The 12,948-nt window shown below is 38.9% G+C and overlaps 1 long non-coding RNA gene across 2 annotated transcripts in view; it reads right to left on the bottom strand.

Moving 5' to 3' along the window:
- The window catches only part of LOC136015469 (uncharacterized), a 31,868-nt gene that overhangs the window by 9,414 nt on the left and 9,506 nt on the right, over positions 1–12,948 (bottom strand). For both annotated transcript variants that reach the window (XR_010613221.1, XR_010613222.1), the window contains 2 exons: positions 4,354–4,445; positions 2,995–3,162 (listed from right to left, as the gene is read on the bottom strand). This is a non-coding gene — a long non-coding RNA (uncharacterized LOC136015469). The remainder of the gene's footprint in view (positions 1–2,994; positions 3,163–4,353; positions 4,446–12,948) is intronic.

The raw sequence follows: 12,948 nt of genomic DNA, 5'->3' as shown, positions 1-12,948 counted from the left end.
AAATACAAATATCAGCAGTGCTGCATGAACCATTTCAGTGTGATATGCAGCAGTAGCTGCTTCTGCACCAGAAGCAGTAGGCATGAGACGTGCAATTCGGGCTCAGCTGCAAGAGCAGGGTGAGACAGAAGATGTGGCTGCAGAGGTCAAACGGGTGGAAGTGAGTGTAAGAAATGGAAATGGAAGGTGAAGTGTGATACAAGGAAACAAGGAAAATTATGGGTAGGATCTGGATTTAAGTACTTCAAGCATACCTAGACAGGCAGGGCAGGAAGGTATCATCAGGTTGGAGAGGCAGAGATGGTCAGTGGATTATAGTTTTGAAATCTGCACTGGTAAATTAGGATGTACATGAAGGTATTTTTGGGTAGTAGTCTCACTATAGTAGACTGTGCATCCATTGTAACATTGATCTGTGCCTACACTTTCCAGGGGTTTAGAGCATGGCAACTGATCTGTGATGGAGCTAATGCACTATTGCTCTGTCAGACCTGCCCAAAGGCCAGGAAATCTGGACAAGTGTATAAAAATCCTGACTTTCAAAGGTGAAAAACAGCCTGACTGCTATGACAAACTCTTTCATGGACACAAAGAAGTGAAATGCCACCTAGGAAAGCTGCAGAAAAACTCTCTTTCAAGGCTTCTGATGGTTCTGATATACACCTGTGAATGAATATTTACACTGCTTCAGAAGAGAGGATTATGCTGGATAATCCTGTGAGGTCTTCCCCAGCTCTGCATTTCCATGGGGACATTCTTTTATTGGCAGTTTAAAGTCTAAAGTGGCACTATAGTCTCTGGACAAGTTCCAGTGAAACAAAGGACAATCCTGCCACCAAAGCCCCGATTTGGAGGTGAAAGGCAAGCTGAAAAAGCTGACCTCTGTTCCTTAGAGCCTCACCTGACAAGTGTGCTAGCGGGAAGTCTGCCTATTATCTCCCTTCCTTTCTTATTCTCAAAAATTATGTTAAGAGCAAAAGGAAACACCTTATATATGATGAGGTAAAATTTAACAGCCAACCTGAAGAGTGCTTTATAGTAAAATAAAAATACAACAGTTACTGTTAGTCCATTTGCAGGAATACCAACGCTCATTGTCCAGATTGATCTAAAAAAAAAAAAAAAGGCCTATTTAATATGCTTAAAATTGTTATACGGGAAAGCCTACAAATATGGACCCTTTTTCTTGGTTGTCATGCTCGTCATTCCAGTGTATCTCGGCAAATGTAGGCTGACAGTTTCCTGCTCCAGGAACCTCCATGACAAACCATCAGCATCCTGCTGTCCTCAGCAGGAGGAGCATGATGCTCATGGTGAGGTTTTCTTCTATCTATCCTGGGGCTGCTTGTTTTCCTTCTTCTAGCCCCCTCCAGCCACACACACACACACACAAGGCACTATTTTATCAGGCAGTGACTGGGGAAGGACAGAGGGAAGGGTGTCACCCCTTCTCAGTTGGGCCACTCCCAGAGCTGAAGCTGCAGCAGGGGAGGCAGCAGTCACTGGGCCCTGTGCAGGGGCTACATCACCCAGCTCAGGCCATGGAGAGGCTGAGCCTCTCCATGGGTCAGCACCCAGCCAGTGGACTTATGCAAGCAGCAAAAATAGTCTTTGCCTCTGTGTTTGATACAGGAAAAAGGTCCTTTGCATGGGCCTGCTCTGAACATAGGAGTCAAATGATTCCCAGACCAAAATGAGTAGGATTTCAGTTCTGAAGATGAAGGACTGAGGGCTGAAAGTGAGGTTAAGGCTGGTTAAGAATGACAGAGCAAAGTTCTTTTAGCAACCTGATACACTTTTTACTGTTCTTTAGCACTTTGGGAGACATCCAGCTGTTACAGTGAATGCTTTGTGAATTCCTTCTTCAAATATTTGGCATGATATCTTTAATTAGTCAGTTTTTATAGACTGAGCAGTATATCCATTTGAAACTGGCAACAACATAGCTTATTATTGAAAAAAAAAAAATCCCACCCTGAATCTGCTACTAATACCATGCATATTCCTTAAAAGAAGATTAATCCTTTAGAATAGTACGTCTATACAATTTGCGCTAAAGGAATCCAATTAGAAGGGGAAAAAAAATCAAGGAATCAGCAAATATCCTTGACACTGACATCTCTTTGGCTGGAGAATGGCATCTCAAGGAAAATGGTATGCACTCCATCTTTTGTTCAGTTCACATTTAAATGCCCAGAACTTCAATAAATGTTCAATATAAAGCAACTGTGCACACAGCATAACTTACAGCCTTACTTCACCTAAGTTCTGTTTTCATATCATATTTCTTGAATTCAAAAAAGAGGTTTCACATAAACCACACAAGCCATTATTTATATTCTCAATATAGATTGGGCTGTAGTCAGAAAGAAATGATTACAGATATTCACAGCAATTCAGGGCCTTTTTGCATTGATTTATTGATGGTTATTCCAGATTTCAGCTGCATTTAAAAATGTAAATTTCCACCTGAGGTTGCAGTTGTTGCTTCCAAATCACCAGGTATGTACCATCAATATTAATGGGTATTGCCTCCAGAAGAATAAAAATATACAATGTAAGCATCAAATGGGTAGAGCTACAAAGCTGCACTAGAATATACCTCCCTTTTGGCATTTACTGAAATGTTCATTTGTTGTTAGTATAAATTAGTTATGTCATTCAATCAGTCTCTTCAGTGACAGCCTCTGACCTGCTGGAAATAGTTTTTTAGAAATGGGTGGCTTTAGCCACTCAAAAGGGACAATCTGTGCTCCGTATCTCACCAATTTATTCTCACCCATAACCAATGAAGCAAGTGATTTTCCTGCTGGGTTAATGCCCTCTGGGAACCGGGGACAATTGTGCTGTTCCTGCAGTTTCACTAGCCTGGCCTCACACAATGCATTGGTCCAATACAGATGCAGTCAAGGTAAGAAATCCAGGTTATAGTTAGCATTTGTTTTGGCAAAAATAAACTAGGATGTTTTAAATGAGAACTGTAAGAAACCATACCAGTTATAAAGTGCTGTTAAAATTATCTTAACTAGACAAGATGGTCTTCAAGGGTCATCTCGTGCTAATGTAAGCAAGCTGAAGTGTAGCATCACAGAAGACTATCTCAGCAGGTTAGCAGTGGCCTCCCTCTCCTTGACCCTGCTTTGTTCCTGTGCAGACCTATAGCTTATTTCACCATAAACAGAAAAGGAGAAAGAAAAAAAAAAAAAGAACCTGAGACATGAATCAATTAGTCTGGTAAAATTAGATACTGAAGTTCAGGTTTTATAGCCATTTTATATTTCTCATAGATTCATTTGAGCAGAGGAAAGCCATTTTGGTTGAAAGATGATAGAGAAGAAGAAAGTTCTTTGAAAGTCATTGATCAGCAGTAAAATCCTTTCTTAGCCTGAAAATGATGATTTATTTCCAATAAGAATACCCTTAATTTTATAAAGACAGAATTTGCGCAGAATATGTGGCAAACGCAACATGATTCTGTAAGAAAGACCTTGAAATATAAAGGCATGTGTATAAATCAACAAACTTCAGTTAGAAACCTATTATAATTAGAGCTGGTTGAGGAAGACGATGTTTATTGGCTGACTTCTTAAGCTTAATATTTTCACACCTTGGCTCAATAACCAGGTCTATGAGCCAACTCGGAACACCTTGGAAAATATGCCATATGCATCAAATGGTGATAGAAATAATTATGTGTTTATCTAAAAAAAAAGTGCAGTGATTCTTAGTGACTTATCTGGCACTTCAGAAAACCAGAAGAGAATGTTTCTATATGACTACAGTAAATTAGCATCTTTATTGTTCCACCAGCATTTTTTCTCCTTTATGTGGTCTTAATCCAGCCTGTGCATTAATTAACCACCATTAGATAAATCTTAAATCACATTGTAGGGTACTTAGGATTCACCTCATTGATTAGTAATTAACCTACCTTGCCTTTAGTCATAAACCTTTACATGGCAGCCCTGCTTTTGATATATGAGTCAACAAGTCTGAAATAGTGAAACTGCTCAGATTAATAGCTGACCAAATATAAGGCAGATTTTTCCATTTAAAGACACCTCTTACTCTTTGAAGCTTACTGCTTTCTCAAAGGTAGGTTAACATGACACAAGCCAGTCACTTAAGGCACCATGAAATTCAAGATTTCACACACAAACAACAGCAATAAGATTTCTATTGATTTAATCCCTCTTGCAAGTCAGTATGTTTAGCATATTCCTGACAGAAAAACTCTGCAGATTTCTTCTGGTCTATTAGGGTAACTCAAGGCAACCCTCTGCATCTCCTATTTGCTTCTGTGGGTGCAGCCTGACAGTTTAAGAAAGAAAAGAGCACTGAGAAGTGCATTACCTCCTTTTGAGTAAACAAGGGACTCGTGTTCTCACTCATGATGTGTCTCGACCATCCTTCTGGACTCAGCACCTCTGTGACCACCTGTGGACCTGCAGGTTAGAGGTATTAGTGAAACTTCTGTCAAGCAGATTTCAGATTGAACTATTTCCATTCCCCCTTGCCACACATCTAGTGACTGCACTTGCACCCCTCCCTTCACCCAGCACAGAGCTGGCTAGGTGCTCCTACCAGGCTATTGCTTCTTACCTCGTTTTCAGAAACCTCTCCCTTCTGCTAGCACTAGAAGTTCTTCCTTGCTTCCTTACTTTATAACATGAGGCTGAACTTCTCCAAGACAGGCTGAGCCATGTTGCTGTTCACCTTGTGCATAACCAGCACCTGTCAGTGCAAACACCGCCTGTCAGACTTCGGTAAGGCAGCGGTGAGAGCAAACAGAGCTGCATACGGAACTACTAGCAACTGATGTAAGGAATAACCATACCTGTTTATGCAGTAGCAGCCAGAACTGAAATGGAAACAATTATTTTCCCTGGATGGCCTCTTTTTGTTCCCTCCCTTTGGTATAGAATAGGGTTCTGGGAAGCAGTGATTAAGCAGCAGAAGGGGGGAAAGTAAAGACACATGGAAAACAGAGGGAGGGAGAGGATTTAGGAAAAGAAATGGAACTTCAGCTCAAGGCATTTGGAAGATGTCACAGCAGAAAGCCCTAAACAAGACAAAATCAAAGTATGATCGCAAATGTCTTAATATTTCTGAAATTAGAAATTCTGGAGTCCTAAATTGACCTGGATGAAACTCTTTTCTTTCTTGATTTGTCAAATTTCAGAAAGAGATCTGTGACCCATTTGAATTACTAATATCTGAATTACATTTAATTCCCAGTTTACCGCAAGCAATTGATTTGGTTTCATCACAATTAAATTACAAAGATTACTTTAAAAAAAAATAATAATGGAATGATTTCTTGGCTCCTGTACAGACATTAGAAAGAAAAAAAGGGGCATAACAGCCTATAAGCAGTTATTATCTCATCAAATTCCCCTAAAGTGAAATATTTTAAAAACCAAATAAATGCTTGTACAACTAGGGACATTTCCACAAGATTGTCTAAGATTGTATATTTTACTATATCCCTTTAAAATAAAAAGTTTAATGATATGAAATAGAAGCTCTTTAGATAACTGCTTAGATCACCTTTTTTTGACTCTTTATTGATATTTTCCATCTCCCACAGCCTCATTATCAGATTGGCAAGGTTCTTGCTTATGTTTTTCTCATTCCTCATGGAATATATAGATTTCAGGTCATTTTTATCCTGTAGTTAACTTCTTCCCATGCTAGAATTAATCACTTGAAAAACTAGAAAAATGCACCACCTCAATTTAAAGTAATTGCCTTCAGTATGATTAATAAATGAGTAAATTACTGACATGTAGAGGTTAGGTTTTATTTATTTTATATTCTTTCCCTGACCAGCAGTAGTGTAATAGCAAGACTATTAAAAAGCAACAGAGAACTGACATAACCCTACTTTTACAGGACAAGCAAGTATTCTTGTGGAAAAAGAGGAAAATTTCCCTGGAGGAAACGTGTTGTTGGCAAGGCATTGTGCTGTGACTCAGGGTATCAAAAGCCATTTTCCTGTTCCACCACAGATTTCTTCTGTTATCTTGTAGAGGACTGCTTAAGCTGTGTGCCTGAGCAAAAGTTAAAAATATCTTTCTTCCTTTGACTGCTGTCATGACTATTTATCATATGCTCTTCAAAGAAAAAAATATTTCATCTCTTTGTGTGTGTCTGTAAAGAGAGAGACTAAACTGTCAGGCAGGCAGACATAGCCTATAGCTCTCCCTCTGCTCATCACAAGGGGAACATGATATCCAAAATTCACTGATCAAATAAGTCTCACTCTGTGAGTGCTAGCCAGTCGCCCAGGCTATTTAGACCAGACATGTTAGATGCCAACAAAGTACTCACTACAGAGTGTTATGGCAGATTTTGTAGCAGAGTTCATACAGATTCCTCCCATTTGGAGTACTTAGCCAGGATAAAGAAGTTATTTTTCTTGATACTGCCACAATTAAGCCTAATATCATATTTTTCCAAAATATCACAGGGAAAAATAACAATGATCAATTATTAGGAAGCCATGTATTTTTACTACATCTATTTACATACAGATGCATATTTAGCTATAAATGCAGACATGCTTCTCAAACACAGGCTTATTGTTGCTATTAATTTCAGAAGTTGAAATGAATGCTCGCTTGCTGTAATAGTTCAGCTTAATTTCAGATTTTTCCAATTCAAGTTCTATTTAAGCCAAAGAATACACACAAACTTTTACAATTAGTCAGAAAAACTACATTTGGTTAGTTTTCTTGTGATGCCCACTGAAGGAGTTGTCTTTGCAAAACAAAGAATTTCACATGTCACTGGATATTCTAAAACCTGGAACTGAAAAATAAGATTAGGAAGAGTAGTTTTAGCTGAAAAGTCTTTATTTTTTTCTGCTAAGGGTCAATCTCTGCTGAGTCTGACAATGCCAGAACACGATCATGAAAGGCAAAGGGGGATTCAACTCCACATTAAGACACCTACCTTTAGATGTCTACATAACAGTGTCTACAGGTATACTAAGTTCTTACTATAATCAATGAAGATCTGCCCAGTACAGTCAGTGGTGACTCAGGATTAGCTCAAATCACTTGAAGTACACATCTGGATTTGGTTAGCTAAACTGCATGTTAAACTTTGTTAGCTGTACTGATTGGTTTTCCAATTATTTGGGCTGAATCCTGACTTTTTTTCATCTTCAGTTAGAATCCTAGAATCATAGAATGGTTAGGATTGGAAAGGACCTTAATATCATCTAGTTCCAACCCCCCTGCCATGGGCAGGGACACCTCACACTAAACCATGTCACCCAAGGCTTTGTCCAACCTGGCCTTGAACACTGCCACAGATAAAACATTCACGACTTCTTTGAGCAACCCATTCCAGTGCCTCACCACCCTAACAGTAAAGAAATCTTCCTTATATATAACCTGAACTTCTCCTGTTTAAGTTTGAACCTGTTACCCCTTGTCCTATTCACTACAGTCCCTCCTACCCTCCAGGGCTAATGGATCCTTGAAGTGTCAGATTCACAGCTCCTGGGGCAAGGTCTACGCACAGAAAAATTTTACTACCCTCCCCACAAAATCTTGCCCAGAATGCTGCAAAACTATTATCTAAGGGAAAATAAGGATGCAGTATCACAGTCAGATGCAACACCAAATAAAAAGTCTTGATCAAAAAGTGTCAGCAATCTCATTTCAGCCTTTCCTCCCTGACTGATACTTTCTTCAGCTCCTTAGCATCAGCACAGTATGGTCCCTAACTGGCAAGCTGACAAATGTGCCTTGGTCATCCCTGGAGGCTGGCCTAAGTATCTAGTTAGGTAGTTTGACATGGTGATAGGAAACAGTGTCAGTAGAACAGTAAAATCACTGCAAACCTTTCCACATTGTTACCCTCTCTTGTGGCCCAATACGGAGCTGGGATGTTAGGCACACAGCTTGATACAAAGCAGGCAGAATATAAGTGAAACTGCTGGTAACATTCACAAGCTGCGCTGTAAGTGAAGTAGCACAAACCCTGTGGAATTATGTTAACACTGTCAATAATGGTACATAGAGTTTGAGGCTTCCACGTCAAATGTCCTCAGCCAGTCTCCAAAAGAGCTGACATGAAGTCATCATTTTTTTAAGGTGCTACAGGAAATTCAGTTCTACTCCTTCTGGGGTGAGTTTAGCCACTGCTTTTAATGAGAGACTGTGAAGGGCCAAATAATCAAGTGGACACGAAGGAAGGTATTGGGGACTGAAGAGACTAGAAGCCTGTAAGCTTAATAATTATTTCTTCTAACTTGGTGTTTTCTTTGGCGTGCTTACAGAATTACTGTAGTCTCCTACTGAACATCCAAAGCTGGAGAACTCCCCATCTGTTGCTGTTAGCTGTGGTCTCAACCGTTCACATTTTCAGGAATGTGCCAAAGCATTGAGTCACTCATTTATTATCTCCAGCATACTGTTTTCAAAAGCATTTAGGGAACTCAGTCTCACAAAGTCATTGCTGAGGCAACTCCTTGATACTGGTGAAGACTTTAAAAGGGAAGTTTGGAATTTTTGTTGTTGTTATTTATCTTTGTAGGAGGCAATAGAGCTATGTGTAAATCAGGTTCACAGAAATTATGTTTTCATCCTTTATAATGAATTTATTTTATCTTGCCAAGCAACGCATCTGGAACTTGTCATCTCATTTTAGTTACTTGTCCTCAGCAAACTGTCTTCAAGGACTGTCATTGAATATCATGAATTGTAATTTATATTAATTATATGTTTATGATATTGCAAACAGATGCAAAGTATGAGACACTGTGCAAACAAATATAAGACACAACACCAAAGGGTTGCAAACTAAATAGGCCACTGATTTACTGTTTGTTCTTCAGTACGCTACCCAATGTCTCACAACATTTTTCTGGTCTGTTTATTATAGTTCTCCTTAAAGTCTAAACCTGGCTCTTAGTAACCGGTCACTGACCTAAAGTGTGTACTGTGTTTCAAGATAAGATCTAATACCCTTACACAATGCAAAGACACATAGTCTAAGGAGACATAAACATATGTTTTTGTGGTGGTTTAAGCCCAGCCGGTAACTCAGAACCATGCAGCTGCTCACTCACTCCTCCACTTCTTCCTCCTGCCCCCACTCCCAGAGGGATGGGGAGGAGAATTGGAATAATGTACCTCCCATGGGTTGAGATAAGAACAGTCCAGTAACTAAGGTGTAACACAAGCCACTACTGCTACCACCAATGATAATAATGATAAGGGAAATAACAAGGGAAGAGAATACTGATACCCAGCCTGACTGAGCAGCGATCTAGCCCTTCTGTGTAACTGCCCCCAGTTTATATACTGGGCATGACACACTGTGGTATGGAATACCTCTTTGGTTAGTTTGGGTCAGGTGTCCTGTCTCTGCTTCCCTCCTGCTTCCCTTCCTCCCTGGCAGAGCATGAGACACAGAATGTCCTTGGTCAGAGTAAACATTACTGGGCAACAACTAAAACCATCGGTGTTACCAGCTGAAAAGTTCCCAGGCTGAAAGTCAAAAACACAGCACTGCACCAGCTGCTAAGAAGGAGAAAAATGACTGCTACTGCTGAACCCAGAACAGTTTTTAATATTCAAATTCACTCATATAGCCAGCTATCAATACCTCAAAATGAATATGAATCAAAGTTACTTGCATATGATAGTATAAAACAACCAGCATCTTTCAGGTATCTCTCTTCATTTCAGAAGAGATCGGAATCTATTCCCTTCTAATTTACTTTAGGTTAACACTGTTAGATGTACATAGATAAATAACAAAATTTCACTTGCTTCCATCTGTGAAGAGTGGTGCAAAGATTCCTGTAACAAGGAAGACCAAGGCTGTCAGCCTATGTGGTACCATCCAAACATTATATGGACATCCAACCAAGATCTAAAGGCAGAGCATGCCATCTGACACTTTCCAAATCAACAAGACAGATTGGATGTGCATTGTGCAAGAAAGAGATACATGGCTTCTAGATCCCAGCCAGTGCATGCAGGGCAAATTTAGATTCACCTTTACTGCAAAGGTTGCTGTATACACATAATCTTGAATACTAGGGTGGGAATACCTTATGAATATTCATGCATTACCATACTATGTGCAGACTTCAATCTTTAATTTACTTTTGTGCTTTTTGGTAACTGAAGAAATAAGACACTGAATGGTTCTGTGACTTCTCTTAAATCCAGTAGTTTCCAATTTAGTGTGTAACATCAGCTGCTGGACTATCACCTGACATTTATCCTCCCCATTTACAAGGAAAATTCAAATCTACATGGCAATATGAAGCATTCCAGGTAGTTTGGAAAAGGCTATTAAGAATTATTTCTTTTGCCTATGAAACTTTCTCAATCAATTATCACAGTCAGTCCTTGTTTCCAAGACAAATATAGTCCTTGTTTCCAGGACAAATATAGGCCCAGATGCAAAAGCTCTCATAGCAGGGAACTTCAGGGAGCTTATATTTTCTAGCACTGCAATTTTAAATTGTTTCTTACAGGTTGCTGCATTTGGAGGTCACATAATTGCCAGTTTCATGTGTGTGTAAGGGAGAGATACTTTAGTTATAATTGGCATAAATAATTACAGGTACATAAAAAGGTGAAAAAAACACCCTGTCTCATAAGAAAGCATTCTTTGCACCATGTGTTCCAAATTGATTTTCAGTTCACACAGCCTCTTTCATTTCTCCAGTTACCAACCTCAACTTAATTTGAAGGAAACAGACACAGCAGGTGAAGATAGAAAAGGGCACTTGCTTTTGACAAACATTACGAATACTCCCTTTTTTTTTTTTTTTTTTAATACTGAACTATAATCTGCATAGATGATCAGGCAATTAAAGCATAATGGAATGTAGGGTAAATTATAATGACTGGTATGTCTTAAGAAAAAGGTGCATTTGAGAAACATACTAATGCCCGGGAGAACTGGAGAAAGTTATTACACCTTACCAGGCCACTGACAGATGGTTACAAATTATACACCATTAAGGAATTTTCAAACTGAACTGGACACAGTAACCTTCAAAAAAGAACCACCACGAAAATTCTTTATCCCAATTAAAACAAAGGCAGACTTGTGCCTCAAATTGCAAGATGGAATTGTCCAGTCATAGGGAAAAATGTATTATTGCTCTTCTCCCAGACACTGAATCCCTTCTTAAATATGATCCTGTGTATGCTTAAGAATATAAAAGTTGCTTTATGTTCCTCCCTGTCATATTGGCCTCTAAATTTCAAATTAGTCTTAAACAGCCACCCTTTTCCAAACTCTATAATGATACAGAGCAAACAGCCTGTGACAAGCCAACACTGCATGAGACAAAACAAGGGCAGCCTATGTGTTTATATTGGCAGTGGTGTTGCTGTCTCAAGCCCTTGCACAGACTGAGGGGTAACCATATCAAGCTCTGAATCCATCCTCCAAGAAGATGCTTTTAGAATAAGCACAGAAAATTTTGGTTTAGGAAACCTAATGCTGGAATAAATGCTTGGGAAGCAGACAAGTTAATGGATCTGTCCCTTCTTACTCATTTAAAAGCTACAGCTAAATGAAGAGCTCCACAAAGTGGTTTCAGATATGCATAATTGAGTCTAATAAATGTTTTAGTGTCTTATTAGTAATTCTTAGAGTAGGGCTTCAGTGTAATGTAATATTATAACCTTTATTATATAATCTCTCCTAGTAAAATTTAGCTGACAATTGTACTTTGTTTCTTCCTTGGCACCTTGTTTAGATTTCCATCTTAAATAGGACTTTAAGATACACTTTGGCAGAAAGCTTCCCATGCACAGAATATCCCATTTAAAAATTAATACCTTGCTCCCCCCACTAATCAAAGCTAGGAGAGTTTACAGTAGTGTTTTAAGACCAGGGTGCATGGTTCATTAAAACACAGCTTCACTGGGCTTAAATCAGAGGTGAATGTAAGAGGGTATAAGGGAGACTGAGCTACTATTACTCCTCTTTCTTTCCTACTCCCACAGAATCTGATTCATATACATTGCAACACTTACACATTACCTTTGTATTTTGGCCCACTATATGTAAGAACAAAGTTATCTCCACTTTTATATATTTTATATGACCACACACTAAAGGAGAATACAAGAGACTCAAGGACCATTCCTTTAAATTAATTCCGTTTTGCTTTGACTATCTCACAGCATTCTGCTAGGCTCTGAACAAGTATATGTTAAAACCCACAGTGTAAGCACAGTGATCCAGTTTAAAAAATGCTATAAAACAAGGTTGAAATACACATAGTCTAAGAGATGCAGGTTATATACTAGAGAATATTTTGAAGATGTAAATTCCCCTACTTAAACTTCAACAGATCATCTCTGAATTTGGCTTTATAAGTCGAGAAATATTCTCATAATGTACAGACCCACCATATTACTTTCATCACTATGGATTACCATGATGCTTTTTCCCCCGTAATTCTAAATCATTACATGAAACTCCAGTCTATGTACATTAAAGCTGAAATAATTCTTTGCAAGTATCCTGTTAGCATCAACAACAGGCTCAGCTGAGCTACTTATAGATTGCTTCTGAAAACAAACTCAGCTCAAACCATGACTATTCAGAACTCTAATTTACCTTTGTCAGTAGTTATTTACTAAATATTCCTTGTCTCCCCTGCAGGCATTCTACCCTCTAAGAAAGAATTTAATTTGCTAAATAAGGGTCTCAGATCAAACCACCTGTACACTGTTCACAGTTGCCTCCACATCCAATCTGTCACCACCCTGTAGCTGCCTTAGCTATGCAGATTTACTTATGAGGCATATGAAACTCCTTCAGAATATGAGAATTCTCCCTCTACAGAGAAGAGACTCTTTCTCTACTGTCCTCCAACTTGAATGAAATTAGACAGGGCTCACACAACATCTGTTACACCAGATGGATTTGTCACTGACCAGGCAGAATAAA

The sequence above is a fragment of the Lathamus discolor genome, chromosome 5, assembly GCF_037157495.1.
Source record: "Lathamus discolor isolate bLatDis1 chromosome 5, bLatDis1.hap1, whole genome shotgun sequence".
In the NCBI taxonomy this organism is placed as follows: domain Eukaryota; kingdom Metazoa; phylum Chordata; class Aves; order Psittaciformes; family Psittacidae; genus Lathamus; species Lathamus discolor.
The sequence above is the reverse complement of the archived record's forward strand: the minus strand, read 5'-3'. Positions and strand labels throughout refer to the sequence as shown.